The following is a 19,876-nucleotide window of genomic DNA, read 5'->3' on the forward strand; positions in this document are numbered from 1 at the left end:
CTCTTGTATGCTTATTAACAGCCTGTGTGTTTCTGACCTGCATACCCCTATATGTGGGTGTGTTTTATAATGCATACTGCCCAATATTTGCGCTTGTGGAGATCTATATAACCATAGTCTGCATACGTCTATTGTACCATTAGGATTTTATTATGTATATAATTATGTCCTTTTTTAACTGCAGCGGCATTCGTTTGTTTATTATCACGTATGCCGGCTGGTGTGTGCCATGTATGGGATTGTGAGACGAGTGATCGCTCATAGATCCTGACACACTGACACTGTCATTTGAGAAGTGCAGTGAGGTTGAGTACGCCCCCCTCTCTTCTTTCTGTGCTGAGCCGCAGCCTAGTCTCTTGTCCGACGTCTTGCGCCTGACGTCTGGCTTGATGCTCCGTGATTGGTGGCTCTGAATGGGGTGGGCGATAAAAACCTCGTACTACGCCGTGTAGCCACGCCCTCTGTCGAAGTCAGGATATGACGAAACGCGTCAGGGCGTGGCTTACACGACGCCGGAAGTGAGGTATGCGTTCCACCTCAGCCTGTTCCACGAACCAGGAAGTGATCTGTTCCCCTGGACACTGAACCGGCTGGATCTTCTGAACGGTGACACGCTACACTCCTCTTTTGCTTGATTGACTGCTTTTATTTTGTACGTTTATTGGTTGAGGGGTGTTTTGTGAAGATTGTGGGGTTCATCTAAATAAACAGAATTACGCTATGTGCATACTTTCTCTTTTGTTGGCATTTATCTGTTTGGAGTTGTGACCCCCCCCTGAACCCCCTGGAGAGGTACTGAAAGAGATGTGCTAAGGAGACCCTTTTCTCTTGAAGGCTTTTATAACTTTCATATTTGGTGAGTTTGACCCCCTAGGGGGAGAGTGTTAACACATGGTGAAGTCCTACTGACCGGTGGAAGGCGCACACTGTGATTCAGCTTTATCATCACCTATGGACATTTTCTTGATCACCTCACAGACTCTTTTTCTCTCTGTGTTATCACACCTGTGTGCGCTGTTGGCCGCATTATTTTAATTATATGTTTTTTGCTCAACAATAGCGCTGTTTATAGTGTATGTTTACTTATTGTCTGTATGCACTATATTTTTTTTTTTACTTTTTTGTCTTTCTAAACGGCTGCTGTTTTTTGTGAACAATTAGTGTAGAAACTGAGTGTTTATACCTCCTCCATTCTAGAGTTCTGTGCTCCTATTTTTGGACATTAATTCATCCATCTGGCGCTGAGTGGTGTGCTGCAGGCCCGAGCAAACCTTTCCTCCTATATCCTTTTATATGGTGCGCACAAATACAAAATTAGGATAATAGCATTATTCACATCATTTTCTTGTTGGGTTATCATTTCAAAACATATACCTTTTTCCCTCCATCATAAAGAATGCTTAAGGGTTACTGGCGACTGAGCTGTATATTTTTTTTGAAACAAGCATCATTTCTCATTCATTAATCCTGCAGCTTTTGTTGCATATATGTCATTTGTCTGTAAAATAGTTTTGTTAAATAAAATTGACTGAGAAAAGATAGAGCTGTCCAGGGGAAACCAAGACATTTGAGTTGGCTATAGATATCAAATTTTGAATCCACTTATGTATCTTTAAAGAGACTATGTCACTTTAATTGTGATAACAAAGTAGCCTGCATTAGAAGTAGCTGGCTAATGGTTATCCCACTGGCAGCTACACCACTACAGGACACAATAGTGATGTAACCTCTAGCAGGTAAAACCAATGAACTCTATCCAACACTGTTGAGGAGTTGAATAGTAGCGGCACTCATTCTACTTAGTGTCTGCCAGATTTACAGTATCTCACAAAATTGAGTACACCCCTCACATTTTTGTAAATATTTTATTATATCTTTTTATGTTACAACACTGAAGAAATTACACTTTGCTACAATGTAAGGTCGCGAGTGTACAGCTTGTATAACAGTGTAAATTTGCTGTCTCCTCAAAATAACTCAACACACAGCCATTAATGTCCCACCTGCCTTAACCCTCTTGGGCATGGAGTTCACCAGAGCTTCACAGGTTGCCACTGGAGTCCTCTTCCACTCCTCCATGATGACATCACGGAGCTGTTGGATGTTATAGACCTTGCACTCCTCCACCTTCTGTCTGAGGGTGCCCCACAGATGCTCAATAAGGTTTAGGTCTGGAGACATGCTTGGCCAGTTCATCACCTTTACCCTCAGCTTCTTTAGCAAGGCAGTGGCCGTCTTGGAGGTGTGCATGGGGTCATTATCATGTTGGAATACTGCCCTGCGGCCCAGTCTCCGAAGGGAGGGGATCATGCTTTGCTTCAGTATGTCATAGTACATGTTGCCATTCATGGTTCCCTCAATGAACTGTAGCTGCCCAGTGCCGGCAGCACTCATGCAGCCCCAGACTATGACACTCCCACCACCATGCTTGACTGTAGGCGAGACACACTTGTCTTTGTACTCCTCACCTGGTTGCTGCCATACACACTTGACACCATCTGAACCAAATAAGTTTATCTTGGTCTCATCAGACCACAGGACATGGTTCCAGTAATGCATGTCCTTAGTCTGCTTGTCTTCAGCAAACTGTTTACGGGCTTTCTTTTGCATCATCTTTAGAAGAGGCTTCCTTCTGGAATGACAGCCATGCAGACCAATTTGATGCAGTGTGCAGTGTATGGTCTAAGCACTCCCACACCTTCAACATCTGCAGAAATGCTGGCAGCACTCATATGTCTTTTTCCCAAAGACAACCTCTGAATATAACGCTGAGCATGTGCACTCAACTTCTTTGGTCAACCATTACAAGGCTGGTTCTGAGTTGAACCTGTCCTGTTAAACCACTGTATGGTCTTGGCCACCATGCTGCAGCTCAGTTTCAGGGTCTTGGCAATCTTTATATAGCCTAGGCCATCTTTATGTAGAGCAACAATTCTTTTTCCAGATCCTCAGAGAGTTCTTTGCCATAAGGTGCCATGTTAAATTTCCAGTGACCAGTATGAGTGATAACATCAAATTTAACACACCTGTTCCCCATTCACACCTGAGACCTTGTAACACTAACTAGTCACATGACACCAGGGAGGGGAAATGGCTAATTGGGCCCAATGACGACATTTTCACTTAGGGGTGTACTCACTTTTGTTGACAGAGGTTTAGATATTAATGACTGTGTGTTGAGGGGACAGCAAATTTACACTGTTATACAAGCTGCACACTCACTACTTAACACTAATTTCTTCAGTGTTGTCACATGAAAAGATATAATAAAATATTTACAAAAATGTGAGGGGTGAACTCACTTTTGTGAGATTCTGTAGCGTCTTCTTTTACAGGGTACTTTGGGCCCACATTTTTAACATGGTAATATGATCATTTTGGTCATGGTTAATGATGACAATATGGTCATGGTCAACTTAGGGTAAAGAAGGACAAACATATACACAAGGATTGTGACTGAAATCTTGAAATGGTGTTTTTACTTATGAGTTTCATACAATTATGGTGTTTTCCCTGGAGTTTTTTAAGGTACAGATTATCATTTATCAACTAAACAAGATCTACTCATGTTTGTTCCTGAACCTGGCTTCAGCATAACTTTACCCCAGTTTTAACAGGAAATATAAATGATTTAATGCCTTTGCCAAGGAATTATTAACATTTTTATCAAAGTGGAACTATAGACGTTTTAGATACACACATACTAGTGATCATATTTGATCTTGTAAATGTATTTTGTGCACATTGAGACCTATTTAGATATTTAGTCTAGACCTAAGAAAATGCATTGCTCTTAAGAGACCCAAAAGTTCTCTGTATTAAATGTTTATTTAACAAGGAATATATACAATTAAAATAAATATGTGTGTGTGTGCATGTGTATATACTGTATGTGTGTGTGTGTGTGTCTATGTATGTGTATGTGCATATAAATTGTGTGTGTGTGTGTGTATATATATATATATATATATATATATATTTATATACAGGCATACCCCACTTTTAAGTACACAATGGGGTTTATTTACTAAAGCTGGAAAGTGCAAAATCAGGCTCACTTCTGCATAGAAACCAATGAGCTTCGAACCCCATCTTGTTCAATTAAGCTTTGGTAATCAAACCTGGAAGCTCATTGGTTTCTATGCAGAAGTGAGCCTGTTTTTGCACTTTTCAGCTTTAGTAAATAAACCCCATTGTGTACTTAAAAGTGGGGTATGCCTGTATATATATATATATATATATATATATATATATATATATATATATATATATATATATATATATATATAATGTGTAGCGCTGGTAGATTTCTAATCTACTGCTGATAGGTAAATTTAGTGGGTTGTCTGTTCATACATAGTCAGATTTGCCTCTGTTCCAGCTCGGCTGAGTTGCATGTAATTTCACACTGTGCCTGTGGGTGTCGTTGTTACTATGGGCCAGTGTTGGAAAGGCAACACGTTGAAGTGTATAGGTGCTCCTCTGTCCCGGAGATAACTCGGTGGAGGTGGTCCTCCAAGTTTCATTCTGGGAGAGGGTATTTATGGAACAGACGCCATGTTTCAGGGTTTTTTTTCCATCCACCTGCTGGCCCTCCTGGCCGACAGGTATGCGCTAAGAGTACTACCTTGTGGTCCTCCGATCGGGAGACCCACGGTGCTGCGGCGTGTAGGTGGGCCCAGAGGCTTGTCTGGGGCCTACTATAGCGGCAGAGGAATGGTCCTGGGCTGTCTATCCTATGTGAAGAAGCTGGACAACTGAGAAGATCCCAGGGGAGGAACTGTCATGGAAGGATCATGCAGAGTGCTAGTCTGGAGAGGGGCCTGGTGACTCAGTTGGAGGACATATCCTAAAGTAATCCTACCGTATAGTACTGCCGGGTTGGCTTAAAGGTCCTAGTGCTGTGTTCGTTGTTCATCGAGAACCAATACATCCTGTGGCAGAGGATCGTACGGGTTTTGTTTCAATCAAGTCTGTGGCAGAGACTTTTGTTCATGCTGCGTACTGGCTGCTAGGTTAGTGAGAGAAACCTATCCAGGCGGGCAAAGATTCAACTCTACAGAGAGAGTATATTAAGCTATAAGTTTTCAATCTCTAATGTTACACAAAGAACATTAAGAAAAGGTATTTGAGCTTCCCTGCAACTTTCCTTCTACCTCTTTCCTGCTACTTCCTTCAATTTACATTTATTAAAGCATTGGAAAAGATACTCAAGTGTCCAGTGCCTACATTGTATATGGTAAATTCAACGGGACCCTAGACCCGGTTCTGGTGAAATAGAGGTAACAAAGGTGACGGTAACAGCCCGCTTAAACCACCAGCTCCACCGAGAGTTATTGCTACATATATATATATATATATATATATATATATATATATATATATATATATATATATATATATATATATATATATATATATATGTGTGTGTGTGTGAAGAGAGGATTGCTGCACTCTCTATTTTTAGCTCTTTGTTGCTCATATAGAGAATGTATATTAAATTGGATAGTTTATCTTAGGACCTGGTCAAATAAAACATTTATAAAGAGGTCGATACACTTGTCAGACAAACTTTTACTATAGATAAAGGTAGCATTCAGTGTTGCCTTTTATGACAAATAAAATACAAATATTAGCTAAACTTCTAGCCTCCTTTTAATGTTAGTAGCAAAAATTACAGTAACAATGGCTACTCAGAAACAGTAATGCCCCGTACACATGATCGGACGTTGATCGGACATTACGACAACAAAATCCATGGATTTTTTCCGACGGATGTTGGCTCAAACTTGTCTTGCATACACACGGTCACACAAAGTTGTCGGAAAATCCGATCATTCTGAGCACGGTGACGTAAAACACGTACGTCGGGACTATAAATGGGGCAGTAGCCAATAGCTTTCATCTCTTAATTTATTCTGAGCATGCATGGCACTTTGTGCGTCGGATTTGTGTACACACGATCGGAATTTCCGACAACGGATTTGTTGTCGGAAAATTTTATAGCAAGCTCTCAAACTTTGTGTGTCAGAAATTCTGATAGAAAATGTGTGATGGAGCCCACACACGGTCGGAATTTCCGACAACAAGGTCCTATCACACATTTTCCGTCGGAAAATCCGACCGTGTGTACAGGGCATTAGTCTCCATGCACACTGGCTTAAAAATCACTGCTTCTACATTTTTGTGTTCTGCCTGTAGAAGCAACTCAGTGCTATCCTATGTGCCCATGCACATTAGAATGATCAGAGGCATATTTTGCGCTCAACATTTAGAGACAAGAAAAAAAAACCTTCTTGTTTGCATTTCTGATTGGGACTTTCTGGCAAAAAAAATGCAAAACTCTCCTAAACTTGTTTAAACTTTGTACAAAACCGCTCTACATGAACGTTTTTTTTTTCTGCCAAGGGAACTGGCATTTTCTTAAGCCCAGTGTGCATGGAGCCTTACAAGGATAGACTATTCTCATATCTTGCATCAAAACTGTCAAAATATCTACAAGCGAACATCCAGTTTATAAGTCATATATATATTAGATGAACTTTCTCTTCTTCTCTTACAAAGCGTTATTGTTTTGTGTTTATTACACTTTTGGTTTATGGTTCTTGGAAAATAAAATAAATGCGTTTAAAAATAACTTCAGTTTTTTTTTGTATAAAGCGTGGTGAATTGCACACCCAAAAGAAGTTTATGACATTAAATAATGGCTACAGATCTTGCTTTTAGCCAAAGTAGTGTGTCCCAATTTTTGACATGTAAGTGAAACCAATCACACTGTGAGAGGCTTTGGCATTCCTGACCTTCCAGAATGGTTTCTAAATTATCGCCCTAAGCATCTCACATTAAGGGCAAAGCCTCCAGCAACAAAACCTTATGAAAGTTTGGCTCACTGCATAGCTGGCAACTGTGTTTGGCAACACTTATCTATGTGACGTGTGCATATATATTAAAAAGCCATGTATCTATGAATACTATTAAATTTGAATTTCAGGAACATAATAACTGTTTTGGCAAGTACTGTTTAGTATCTTATAACCATTTTAATCTAGTTAACATCTTTTATTGAGATACATTTAACTTGAAAAAACAGTCACTGTTACATATTACCCTCAATCATCAGGATTTATATAGGTAATATTTAAAAACTGCATGAAAACATTTGTTGCTCAATTGCAAATGTATATAGTCACATGATAACTTTCTGGTATAACTCCAGTGACTACATGCTCTGTGCAGAAGAGAGGCAAACAAACAAAATGTATATCCTTTTCTTTACTGTTTATTTCCCTTTTCTTTTTTCCTTTTTCTTTTATTTTGCAGCCTTGAAGTAAGATTGTGTTCCTGGAATGCATACAGATATTCCTAAATGTGGAAGATTAGCAGGAATTGTTTGTTGTCTTGCTTATAGACCTCTGTGTAAAATTAATAGTATATGTTGTTGGGAGAGCAGGGAGAGTGGGATTATCTTGGTGCCAAAAACAAATTAGAACACGGTTATTATAAAACTATATTTTTATTGATATACAAATCTAAAAAGTATATATAATTAATACATATACATTGTAAACAAGTAGACTAAACAAAAGGCACTTAACAATTTTAAATATTGACCGACACCAGAGATGTTGAAAGGTAGTCGATAGTCAATTCATCCCAACTAGTACTAGTTTCGCCAATACATTGGCTTCATCAGTGGAGTAAGCAAATAATACAAAGGAGTAAACACTGAAGAAAGGGAAAAAGAAAATATATTAATCATAAAGCCCAGATATCATAACATAATTCAAGTGAGCAATCATGCTACAGAGGAATCACAGTTTTGTCTAACCTAGACTTCCAGCCCCCCAATCCCCACATCAAAGACATACCGTGACAAACTCCTTGTCCTGGGAGTTTGGCACGGTATGCAAAAAAGGTACCAAAAAGAAAAAAAAAATATAAAAAATTATCCAAAAAAGGGGGGGGGGGGGGGTGTTGGTCAATTGTTTAAAACTGAGTTGTCCTTATGCTACAAAAAAATAACTATTGCAGTTGAAATCTCCTCCTGACAGGAATTTTATGGCATTCTGAAAGCCTGCAAGATGGCTGTGCTGGTCCTTTTATTAATCCTCCCAGCAGGCTGTTCTGTGACTTAGCATTGTGGGTCTATGACTTGGCACTGTGGATCCTGTAGTCCCCAGACTGATTTAAACAACATGAGTCACTTCCTCATTAAACTACATATCCCACAATGTATAGTTGTTTGCTTCTTAAACAGAAGGAAAAATCCTGAGAAAGTTTCAGCGGTCACTAGAGGGAGCCAAACCCTTATTTAAGAAACAATGAACTACTTAACTTAATGATTTCAGTAGCAACCCCTGGGCTACACATGTTAGTAATACTTGGCATTTAGATGTGTACCACTATTTGAATTATGTACGTGAATTCGTACACATGTACAAATTCACTTCTTGGTTCAGTGACCAGAGGGGGCATAGACAGCAGTAAAAACCAGAACAACGTACTCAGAGGTGCTAGGAACTTGTACACTTGCATGTGTAGTCAGATGAAGGAAAATGTCAAACAAGCTCAATAGCTCTGACGGGGCAGCTCTCACACAAGAAGGCATTCTTCGATGGGCACCCAACAGTAGTTCAAACCATAGAAATACAGAAATGAGCACCAGTCCAAAACCAGAAAAAAGAGCCCTAGATAGTTAGATTTCTTTGGTAAAAAAAGTCATACAAAAATTGCCAATGTGTTTTGGGGCAACATTGCTCCCCCAGCAACTTTATTGCTGCTCAGCAACTGCTGTCAAGCTGTTACTCCATGAGAGGGGTTCAATACTGGTTCTAATATACTGTAGGTCTGTGAAGTCACTGTTTTTTCTGAGTCCATCCAAGTTGTATCCTATGTTGAGCTCTGATAAAAGTGGAGTGGTGTTGCCCTTCAAACACTTTGGCTGTTTTTATATGACTCTTTCATCTGGTTTTGGTCTGGCTCTCCTTTCTGTATTTCTATGGTTTGAGCAGTAAAAACCAAACAGATGTGCTAACCCTTTCCCGTTGTATAAAAAAACTTTGATTGAAACTCTAGTTAAACAGTTGTTTATTTCTCATGAATAGGGAAAACTACTTTACAAGAATTCATATTACAAAAAAATTATAATGTTTTGTAGAGAATTTATTTTTAACGGCGAATTTACAGCTATGATCTTTAGGTGTGTTTCTTGATTGTGTAAAGATAGAACGCTGTCTACTGTAATTACTTTAGGATGAGGATTCCAGCTCCTAAATCTGTTTCCAATAACAAGAGTTACATGAATAAGTTAAATCTGTCTATTGGAGTCATGTAGACTGTAAGCCAAATGTAGACATTTATGTTTATAGAGTGTCGATTATAACAATGTGTCTGATGATTTAGTAGCTATAGGCTTATGTTTTTAACATGTTGTCAACACAGTAGAGGTCATCTTTTACATTATTTTCACAGTACAAAATGGTTTTGTATTCCATTGCACTAGCTTCTCTTTTGGAAAAGGCTATATAACATGATTTTTGTATTAAAGTTCATTATAACTATATTGTCCCTATTTGCTTTGTGAAGCTCTGAATAAACTATTGGTTCCATATATTGTAAAGTGCTGCACAAACCGTTGGCACTATATAAATACTGTATAATAATAATAATAATAATAATAATACAGTGGGGCAAAAAAGTATTTAGTCAGCCACCAATTGTGCAAGTTCTCCCACTTAAAAAGATGAGAGAGGCCTGTAATTGTCATCATAGGTATACCTCAACTATGAGAGACAAAATGTGGAAACAAATCCAGACAATCACATTGTCTGATTTTTTAAAGCATTTATTTCCAAATTATGGTGGAAAATAAGTATTTGGTCAATATCAAAAGTTCATCTCAATACTTTGTTATATATCCTTTGTTGGCAATGACAGAGGTCAAACGTTTTCTGTAAGTCTTCACAAGGTTGTCACACACTGTTGCTGGTATGTTGGCCCATTCCTCCATGCAGATCTCCTCTAGAGCAGTGATGTTTTGGGGCTGACGCTGGGCAACGCGGACTTTCAACTCCCTCCAAAGGTTTTTTATGGGGTTGAGATCTGGAGACTGGCTAGGCCACTCCAGGACCTTGAAATGCTTCTTACGAAGCCACTTCTTCGTTGCCCGGGCGTTGTGTTTGGGATCATTGTCATGCTAAAAGACCCAGCCCAGTTTCATCTTCAATGCCCTTGCTGATGGGAGGAGGTTTGCACTCAAAATCTCATGATACATGGCCCCATTCATTCTTTCATGTACACGGATCAGTCGTCCTGTTGCCTTTGCAGAGAAACAGCCCCAAAGCATGATGTTGCCACCCCCATGCTTCACAGTAGGTATGGGGTTCTTCGGTTGCAACTCAGCATTCTCTCACCTCCAAACACAACAAGTTGTATTTCTACCAAACAGTTCTATTTTGTTTCATTTGACCATATAACATTCTCCTAATCCTCTTCTGGATCATCCAAATGCTCTTTAGCAAAATTCAGACAGGCCCGGACATGTACTGGCTTAAGCAGGGGGACACGTCTGGCACTGCCGGATCTGAGTCCCTGGAGGCGTAGTGTGTTACTGATGGTAGCCTTTGTTGCGTTGGTCCCAGCTCTCTGCAGATCATTAACTAGGTCCCCCCGTGTGGTTCTGGGTTTTTCGCTCACCGTTCTTGTGATCATTTTGACCCCATGGGGTGAGATCTTGTGTGGAGCCCCAGATTGAGGGAGATTATCAGTGGTCTTGTATGTCTTTCATTTTCTAATTATTGCTCCCACAGTTGATTTCTTCACACCAAGCTGCTTGCCTATTGCAGATTCAGTCAGGTGCAGGTCTACAATTTTGTTTCTGGTGTCCATCGACAGCTCTTTGGTCTTCACCATAGTGGAGTTTGGAGTGTGACTGTTTGAGGTTGTGGACAAGTGTCTTTTATACTGAAAATGATCAACTATAGACACTCACTTGGGTAAAGACAAGTAGGCTGCGCACCCCACATGATGCATAAAAATTATACGAAAACCCCCTAACGGGGCTTTAAAGCAGCCAGTGAACACAATGTAGGTGGTCAAAAAATTGTTTTTATTGGTACAAAAAGTCATATAAAATAGGTGAGTTCTGACCTCTGGAGTCAGAACATGAACTGGAATACAATGTTAAAAATTTCAACGGACATTACCCATAGTTCGGGAACAGTGTACAGTACAAAGTATTAGGGACAACAAGATCATAAGTAAATAGATAAATCCTGACAACAAGATCATAAGTGTTAAAATACTGACGCGTTTCGACCCTCACTGGTTTCGACCCTCTCTGAAGAAGACCCAGTGAGGGTCGAAACGCGTCAGTATTTTAACACTTATGATCTTGTTGTCAGGATTTATCTATTTACTTATGATCTTGTTGTCCCTAATACTTTGTACTGTACACTGTTCCTGAACTATGGGTAATGTCCGTTGAAATTTTTAACATTGTATTCCAGTTCATGTTCTGACTCCAGAGGTCAGAACTCACCTATTTTATATGACTTTTTGTACCAATAAAAACAATTTTTTGACCACCTACATTGTGTTCACTGGCTGCTTTAAAGCCCCGTTAGGGGGTTTTCGTATAAAGTCTTTTATACTGATAACAAGTTCAAGCAGGTGCCATTAATACAGGTAATGAGTGTAGGACAGAGGAGTCTCTTAATGAAGAAGATACAGGTCTGTGAGACCCAGAAATCTTGCTTGTTTGTAGGTGACCAAATACTTATTTTCCACCATAATTTGCAATTAAATTCTTTCAAAAATCAGACAATGTGATTGTCTGGATTTGTTTAAACATTTTGTCTCTCATAGTTGAGGTATACCTATGATGACAATTACAGGCCTCTCTCATCTTTTTAAGTGGGAGAACTTGCACAATTGGTGGCTGACTAAATACTTTTTTGCCCCACTGTATATATCCTGTATAATAAATATAGGTATGGGAACTACTGCAGTAATAATTTGTATGGTCACTGGGGTGTGTTGGGAGCAAAAATGGGGTAAAGTGGAATTCTCCAACTTCTCACATTATCTCACTTTCATGACCCAATAGACCAAATTGAATGTGCTGGCCATACAGTATGATTGTAAACACATTTGTTGTAGATGGTACCAATGGTACAAACAGTAATAAGCATGCTGCCTACATGGACTGTTATGGAAACAGTCATATATACATGCAAACCCATATCTACTGCCCTGAAGTGACTGTTGTAATTAAAAGCAGAACAATTGAAAAAAACACTTACATTAGTTCCCACAAGGTCCTTCAAAAATGCTGCCATCTTCTCACTGGTTTCCATGAGGTGCCAGTCTTTGGCTCCCGAGAGGTGGCATAACTCCCACACATGGGCAGGAGTCAAGTCATTCCAGCACATAGACAGTGTAGATTCTCATGGGATTGTGTACAATTATGTAAATGTATTTTATTGCAGAAGAGACATGTCCCTGCAAGAGCCTGCATGTTTGCAAACTTTAGTTTCACTTTAAATGGGAACAAGACTAAGACCACCTTTTCCTTCAAACAATGCAAGACCAGTCAGTTGTGAGTGCATACCTAAACTGCTTTAAAATAGGAGCAACCTGAGAGCCTACAGAATCTGAAAAAACTCCTAATTGCAAAGGATAAGACTGTTTCACACTAGTATTTCACAATGCAATGCTCCATGCCTGATCATCCAATCAGGAGATTGGAGCATTTTCATGTGGGGAACTTGTGTTATGTAAAGATTATTATTTGCATGACAGATTCGGGGGCTCCAAAGGAGCTAAAGATGGACATGTTTAGCTGTTTTGGTGTGTACTGGCACTTTCTTCTTTTAACATATGTAAAGATTAAATCTTAACAACTTTACATGTTTTGAAACTTAAAAATAAGCAATCTAACCACGTTTTTCAGCAGCCAGCTGCACCAAAATCTGCAGTTTCACGAATCTTGGACTCCCCATTAGTGTTCCTCATTCTAAAACCATCCATTAGATGATGTAGCTCAGGAGTTGTTTCAAACATTATGCTGTCTTCTGCTCAGTATTTAAAAAAAAAAATCAAGAAGAGAGATACTCCCTTGTCATGGCCAGGGCTGGTGGGAAGATTTTGGATGATCTGTGCTAAGGTTTTCTTACTTGAAGAAAGTCCTAAGAACTCCAGCATACACACAACACTAAAGCATCACAAAACTATTTTAAAAATAGGGTTTAGATTCCATTTTTCAACAAGCATATGAAAAGCATATTTAATGAGATGGTGCAAAGTGCAATAATAATGTCCAAAGTGCAGTAACCCACAGCAACACGAGATCAGATTTCTGACTATCTCCCAATAATTTGGTTGCTGATATAATTTTTTGCTCTGCAGACTGTTTTAATTCTGTGGAAAGATTTTACAGTTATCAGCATGGAAATTAAAACCACATTTCACTCCATCTTTAAGCTAAAAGACAGCCCCAAAAAGACTAATAATTAAAATTGGCCAGGATGAGTGAAGCCTACAAATTATAAGCAAAGCACCATGTGTCTATGTATGTGAGATAGGGCCCCCAATGGGTGTCACTTTCTCACAAGCCTAGATCAGTGTTTCTCAACCTTTCTTCAATCAAGGCACCCTTTAAAGTTCTGCACAATCTCAAGGTAACCCATTCTAAAATATAATAAACGAAAATGAATAGTTTTACATAACACAGCAACATCCTCACATGTAAGACACCCAACTTTAGAGGGGATTTATTCTTCCATGGCAAATACACCTTTGCACACTGGTACTGACTAGCATTCCAGCATTTCTCATCTCGCTCAGTTTCTCAAACTCAGCTAATGTAAATCCAGTGTCGATGGAAAAAGGTAGGGAGGGACATATTAGGATGCGGTGCAGGCAGCCAATGTTTTACTTATCAACAGATGATGTTGATGCCAGTGGCTAGAAGTTTGTAATTGTGCACAATGGAAACCTGTAGCTTTATGTAATTAAAAGGCAGGCTTGATCTACCCGCTGGCTTGCATGCAATTTTTTGGCATTTTGTATTCATTTTGTGACTGCACCCCTGAAGAAACCTGAAGGCACCCCAGGGTGCCCGGGCACCCTGGTTGAAAAAGGCTGACCTAGATTGCTGCAGAATCTCACTTGCTTAGCAGCAGTGAAAGGACATCTTGCTGATGCAGCCAGCAGTAGTAGTAAAAGATTGGACGTCTTTTAGTGATCCTGTCTCTGTTGAGTTTTGGTCAGTGGCAGGATCACTCTCCTGACTAGGTTCTAACTTTGAGTATAAGTATCTCAAATAAAAGCAAGAGGCATCTGCAGAGAGATCACATACTACAATACTTTACCTGCTTCTTTGCCAACTACTGTGGACTGCTTTTGGTAGTGAGGGTACACAAAGATATCTGAGAACTTTTATTTGACACAACCCCCAGTAAATATAACAGTTGTTATGGTTCAGCATGTTTATCCTACCACAGAACAACCATAGTTGTAACTGAAAAATTGCAATTACATTAGTAAGTAAAGTTAGTAAGGTTGACTAAAGACACCAGTCCATCCAGTTCAACGTGTGTGTGTGTGCGTGTGTATGTGTTTATGTTACTACCATTTTCCATATCTGTGTATATTGCATTATCTAAGATCTAAATTATTGACACTCCCCACTTACACTACCAACTGTGGAAGGAAGTTCCACGTCCGTATGTCTCTAACAGTAAGAAGCCCTTTTGCAGTTTAAGGTTAAACCGCTTCTTGTCCAACTTTATTGAGTGGCCACGTGTCTTCTTAAATGTCCTTAGACTGAATAGTTTTCTTCCTATGCTAGAATCACCAGATATTTGTATATTATGATCATATCTCCTCTTAGATGTCTCTTCTCCAGGGGGAATAAGTCTGTAGTAATGGATATTATAATATAATTTGGCCATATGGAACAGTGGCATAAATGAAGTTGTCTTCTCAGGTCCTTGTACAGTGTAAAAAAAAAAAAAAAAACGCTATTTTGAGGATATCTGAAGGAGGATGATATTGACTTTCATTGTTGGTCTTGAATGTGCCTTATGAAAAAGTTCCCGTTTTTAGCAGCCTTGTCCACGCATTCAGATCTCAGCCAACATTTTCCTGCTGTAGGTTAGAATGTGAAAGTAAGATTTTACCTGGTCCCTGGACAACAAGAGATGGAATTGTGTTGCTATGACTACAGCATCCTTGCCTGCCATTGCACCATTTTTACAATCCTCCCCCAAAATGTTTTTTTGGATGAAGTATTTTTTTTGGGGGGGGGGGGTTGTTGGTTTCATATACAGTATTTTTACCACAATTTAATGGAAGCCCATATTTAAGTGGCCCTAGGATTGAAAAGGAAAAGCTTATGCTCTACAGCTATTCAACGCTGCCTCTGCTGGTAAAATAAATACTTTTATCACAGACTACTTATCAGATGGATGTAAAATAATCTGAGGATGTGAATTGTGATTGTAGGTTTAACATAATTTTTGTATTGTTTGCTTACAGTGCAGAGTCTGGATACAAGCCGTGTAAGTGCTGACTTAGAAAGGATTGATGCCTCCATAAACCTCTGGCTTATAAAAGCAATTTTTTCTGCTAAACAGAAAACAACGATAAGCACTGCTAGTGTAGGTGAACTGGTTTCTGGGAAAAAAAAAGGATTGGGCTGCAGCACCAGCCTTAGGCTGAGAGAGTTAGAATGCATTAAAGAAATAGAAGTCTCTTTTCCCAAAAGGACAGAATAAAGAATTGTACTGTTCTATTTTACTGGGATTTTCACCAATTTTGAGAGAACCTTTTGCCCATAATAATGCTTCACAGAAAAAGGAAGAAATAAATATAAGAGGGCAAAATAAAGTCAAATTTCTACATGGATAGGAAGAAATGTTGCAATTTTTTAACGACTGAATACCAAATGTTTTTACTTTCACTTCCAAGCATACGGTTCTAATTAGCAGCCGTCAGAGGTTGAAGAAAAAAAGTTTGTTGTGGCTCAAATATTTATTTTCATTTCAAGACGACTATAAGTGTTTATATATTTTGTTAGCATTTCGGAAGAGAAAATTATTAATGCTCGACATGAAGAGAAAAATGTTTTTGAAAATGTTACATAATTAATCTTTTAAATTAATTTGCAGGTTGAAAATGGGGACGTTTTGCATTACAAACTAAGCAGGTGTCCCTAAAGAATTGAATTACATCACTTAAAAGAAAAAAAAATGAAATATGCATATAATGGAAATCGTATGATTGAGATACTAATATGTCAAATATAAAACTCTTCTGATAAACGGTGATTTTTGGCTGCCATGGGGCAATGTTGGTTTAGGTACTTAGGCAGTCAACTATATGAGGTCAGTTAAACCTTTTATGATGTGATCACCACCAAATTCTTGTTTGATTAATTCTTTATTTCACTGTGGTTCAGCTGATGAAGCTTGCTGTGTTTTATGTGACTTAATGGCCCTGCACTTTAATTTTGTAATTGCTCTACATGTTATAGGAACCAGGCATCAAAGGGCAGGAAAAAAATACAAAAATACAGTAATCAAAGAAGTATATATATATATATATATATATATATATATATATATATACATATATACAATGTGACAACACTGAAAAAATTACACTTTGCTACAATGTAAAGCAGTAAGTGTACAGATTGCATAACAGTGTAAATTTGCTGTCCCCTCAAAATAACTCAACACACAGCCATTAATGTCTAAACCGCTGGCAACAAACGTGAGTACACCCCGAAGTGCAAATGTCCAAATTGGGACAAAAGTGTCAATATTTTGTATGGCCACCATTATTTTCCAGCACTGCCTTAACCCTCTTGGGCATGGAGTTCACCAGAGCTTCACAGGTTGCCACTGGAATCCTCTTCCACTCCTCCATGAGGACATCACGGAGCTGGTGGATGTTAGAGACCTTGTGCTCCTCCACCTTCCATTTGAGGATGCCCCACAGAAGATAAATAGGGTTTAGTTCTGGAGACATGCTTGGCTTTACCCTCAGCTGCTTTAGCAAGGCAGTGGTTGTCTGGGAGGTGTGTATGGGGTCATTACCATGCTGGAATACTGCCCTGTGGTCCAGTCTCTGAAGGAAGGGGATCATGCTCTGCTTCTGTATGTCACAGTACATGTTGGCATTCATGGTTTCCTCAATGAACTGTAGCTCCCCAGTTCCGGCAGCACTCATGCAGCCCCAGACCATGACACTCCCACCACCATGCTTGACTGTAGGCAAGACATATTTGTCTTAGAACTCCTCACCTGGTTGCCGCCACACATGCTTGACACCATCTGAACCAAATAAGTTATCTTGTGCATCATCTTTAGAAGAGACTGACCCCCCCAACCCCTTCAACCTCTGCAGTAATGCTGGCAGCACTTATAAGTCTATTTCCCAAAGACAACCTCTGGATATGACGCTGAGCACGTGCGCTCAACCTCTTTGGTCAACCATAGTGAAGCCTATACTAAGTGGAATTTGTCCTGTTAAATCGCTGTATAGTCTTGGCCACCGTGCTGCAGCTCAGTTTCAGGGTCTTGGCAACCTTCTTATAGCCTAGGCCATTTTTATGTAGAGCAACAATTCTTTTTTTAAGATTCTTATAGAGTTCTTTCCTATGAGGTGTCATGTTGAACTTCCAGTGACCAGTATGAGAGAGTGAGAGCGATAACACCAAATTTAACACACCTGAGACCTTGTAACACTAACAAGTCAGATGACACTGGGGAGGGACCCAATGTGGATTGCCAGTGGTTTAGACATTAATGGCTGTGTGTTGAGTTATTTTGAGGGGACAGCAAATTTATACTGTTATACAAGCTGTACACTCAATGCTTTACATTGTAGCAAAGTAATTTCTTCAGTGTTGTCACATAAAAAGATAGAATAAAATATTTACAAAAATGTGAGGGGTGTACTCACTTTTGTGAGATACTGCATGTGTGTATATATATATATATATATATATAATAGAGTGTATACACACTCTATTACCAAAAGTACTGGGACACCTGACTTTACACACATATGAATGGTATCCCAGTCTTAGTCCATAGGCTTCAATATTCAGTTGGCCCACCCTTTGCAGCAACAACAGCTTCAAATCTTCTGGGAAGGCTGTCTACAAGGGTTAGGACTGTGTCTTTGGGAATGTTCGACCATTCTTTTAGAACCACATTTGTGAGGTCAGTCACCGATGTTGGACAAGAAGGCCTGACTCGCAGCCTCCATTCTAATTCATCCCAAAGGTGTTCTATTGGGTTGAGGTCAGGACTCTGTGTAGGCCAGTTAAGTTCCTCCACCCCAAACTCGCTCATCCATGTTTTTATGGACCTTACTTTTTACACTGGTTTAAATCATTTGGTGGAGGGGAGATTATTGTGTGGAGTTGTTTTTCAGAGGTTGGGTTTGGCTCCTTAGCTCCAGTGAAGGGAACTCTTAAGGTATCAGCATACCAAGACATTTTGGACAATTTCATGACCAGAATTCAATTCAGAAGTGATGTCCTTGATGAAGCCCTGGAGGAGGGGCGAAACGCGTCAACGCATTTCCGGTTCACGCTACCAGTGACGCAACTTCCGGTGTCCGTGAAACGCACACCGCCGACGCAAACCCAGAAAAACACAATACACTGATGCCTGTTGTTTCATCTGTCCTGTGAGTGGCATTTGTCAATGCGCAGTGTTCGTATGCCGGCAGTACTTCACTATGTTATTTTTTGTTATTTTTTCTTTCTCTACATATGTAATCCTCTGTGGTCTGTATGGGAACCGTTTGTGGTAGCTTTACCATTCCTTTATTCCAATCATCTGGGTTAGCCTCTCCATGTGCTGGCACGATCCATCTTAACCCCATTAAGCATTTTTGACCCCAGACTGAAAAGCTGAGGGTCCATGTTTTCTGGTGAGTGGGGTCACAGGAGGGGAGCGTATCTCTGATGTGTAACACCTGATGTCCTCCCACCATCTGGCTGTTAAAACTTTCACTGTCACTAACAACTTTGTTGTCACCAACAATTGTTTATTTAATTATTTGATCTATCACTATTGCACTTGTGCACTTTATTCTGTGATTGTATTTATCCACTAGCGCTGTTAATATTTGTTCACTTTTCCCTTTTTGTTTACTTGGGATACTTGTAGACTAAAAGACTAAAATAACCGAAACTGGAGAAAAGGAATCCGACTTTTTTAAATACAATGCATTTGCGTGAACAAGTCATGTTGAGTACAATGTTTTTTCTCATGTCAATGCATTTCACCTATATTAGGAAATGCATGACCATCTGTCCAGTATGAACAAATTCTTACAGTCATTTTTAGATTTCACATTTTGACAACACAGTAACTAACTTATTATTACCAGTTGGTTCTAGGTTCAGCTAGAAAAATACTGTGTTCTCATAATGCAAGTGTTATTTAGATGAATGCACATGATCACCTTGCCCATTCAGGGGAAAGTTACAGTGTCTTTGCAAAGTGCCGACCCTTCGCTACTTATCTATTTAGTACTACCCTACTGCTTATTCCTCTGCCACAGCCAGCAACAATTCCCAAATCTTCTGGATATGAGGGAGTGTGTGACCTCCTCTCATGTGACCGTGCTGGGGTCTATCAGAGGGCCCAATCACTGTCATATTACAGAAGGAGTGATGTTAATGCTTACCCTAGTATCCAACACAAACTGACAATGGGGTTTTTAATGACGGCTGTGACTGACAATGGAGCGGTGGGGGAGCACTGGCAAGGAAGTATAAGGAGGTTGAGGGTCATTTTCCCAAAGACTTGGCCTTTTTTGCAAAATATATACAAAGTGGCAGTGTCTC

At 39.5% G+C, this 19,876-nt stretch overlaps 1 protein-coding gene across 4 annotated transcripts in view; it reads left to right on the plus strand.

The window, feature by feature from the left end:
* Window positions 1–19,876, plus strand: part of FIGN (fidgetin, microtubule severing factor) — a 248,624-nt gene that overhangs the window by 46,451 nt on the left and 182,297 nt on the right. The window contains exon 3 of one of the 4 annotated variants that reach the window (XR_012245009.1): window positions 7,321–9,581. The exons of the other annotated variants lie outside the window; for them this stretch is intronic. The gene's annotated coding sequence lies outside the window, so the exon portion shown is untranslated. Of the gene's footprint in view, window positions 1–7,320; window positions 9,582–19,876 lie in introns of those variants that run through there. 4 annotated transcript variants of the gene reach the window in all.

Source organism: Aquarana catesbeiana, linkage group LG06 (genome assembly GCF_042186555.1).
Source record: "Aquarana catesbeiana isolate 2022-GZ linkage group LG06, ASM4218655v1, whole genome shotgun sequence".
NCBI lineage: Eukaryota > Metazoa > Chordata > Amphibia > Anura > Ranidae > Aquarana > Aquarana catesbeiana.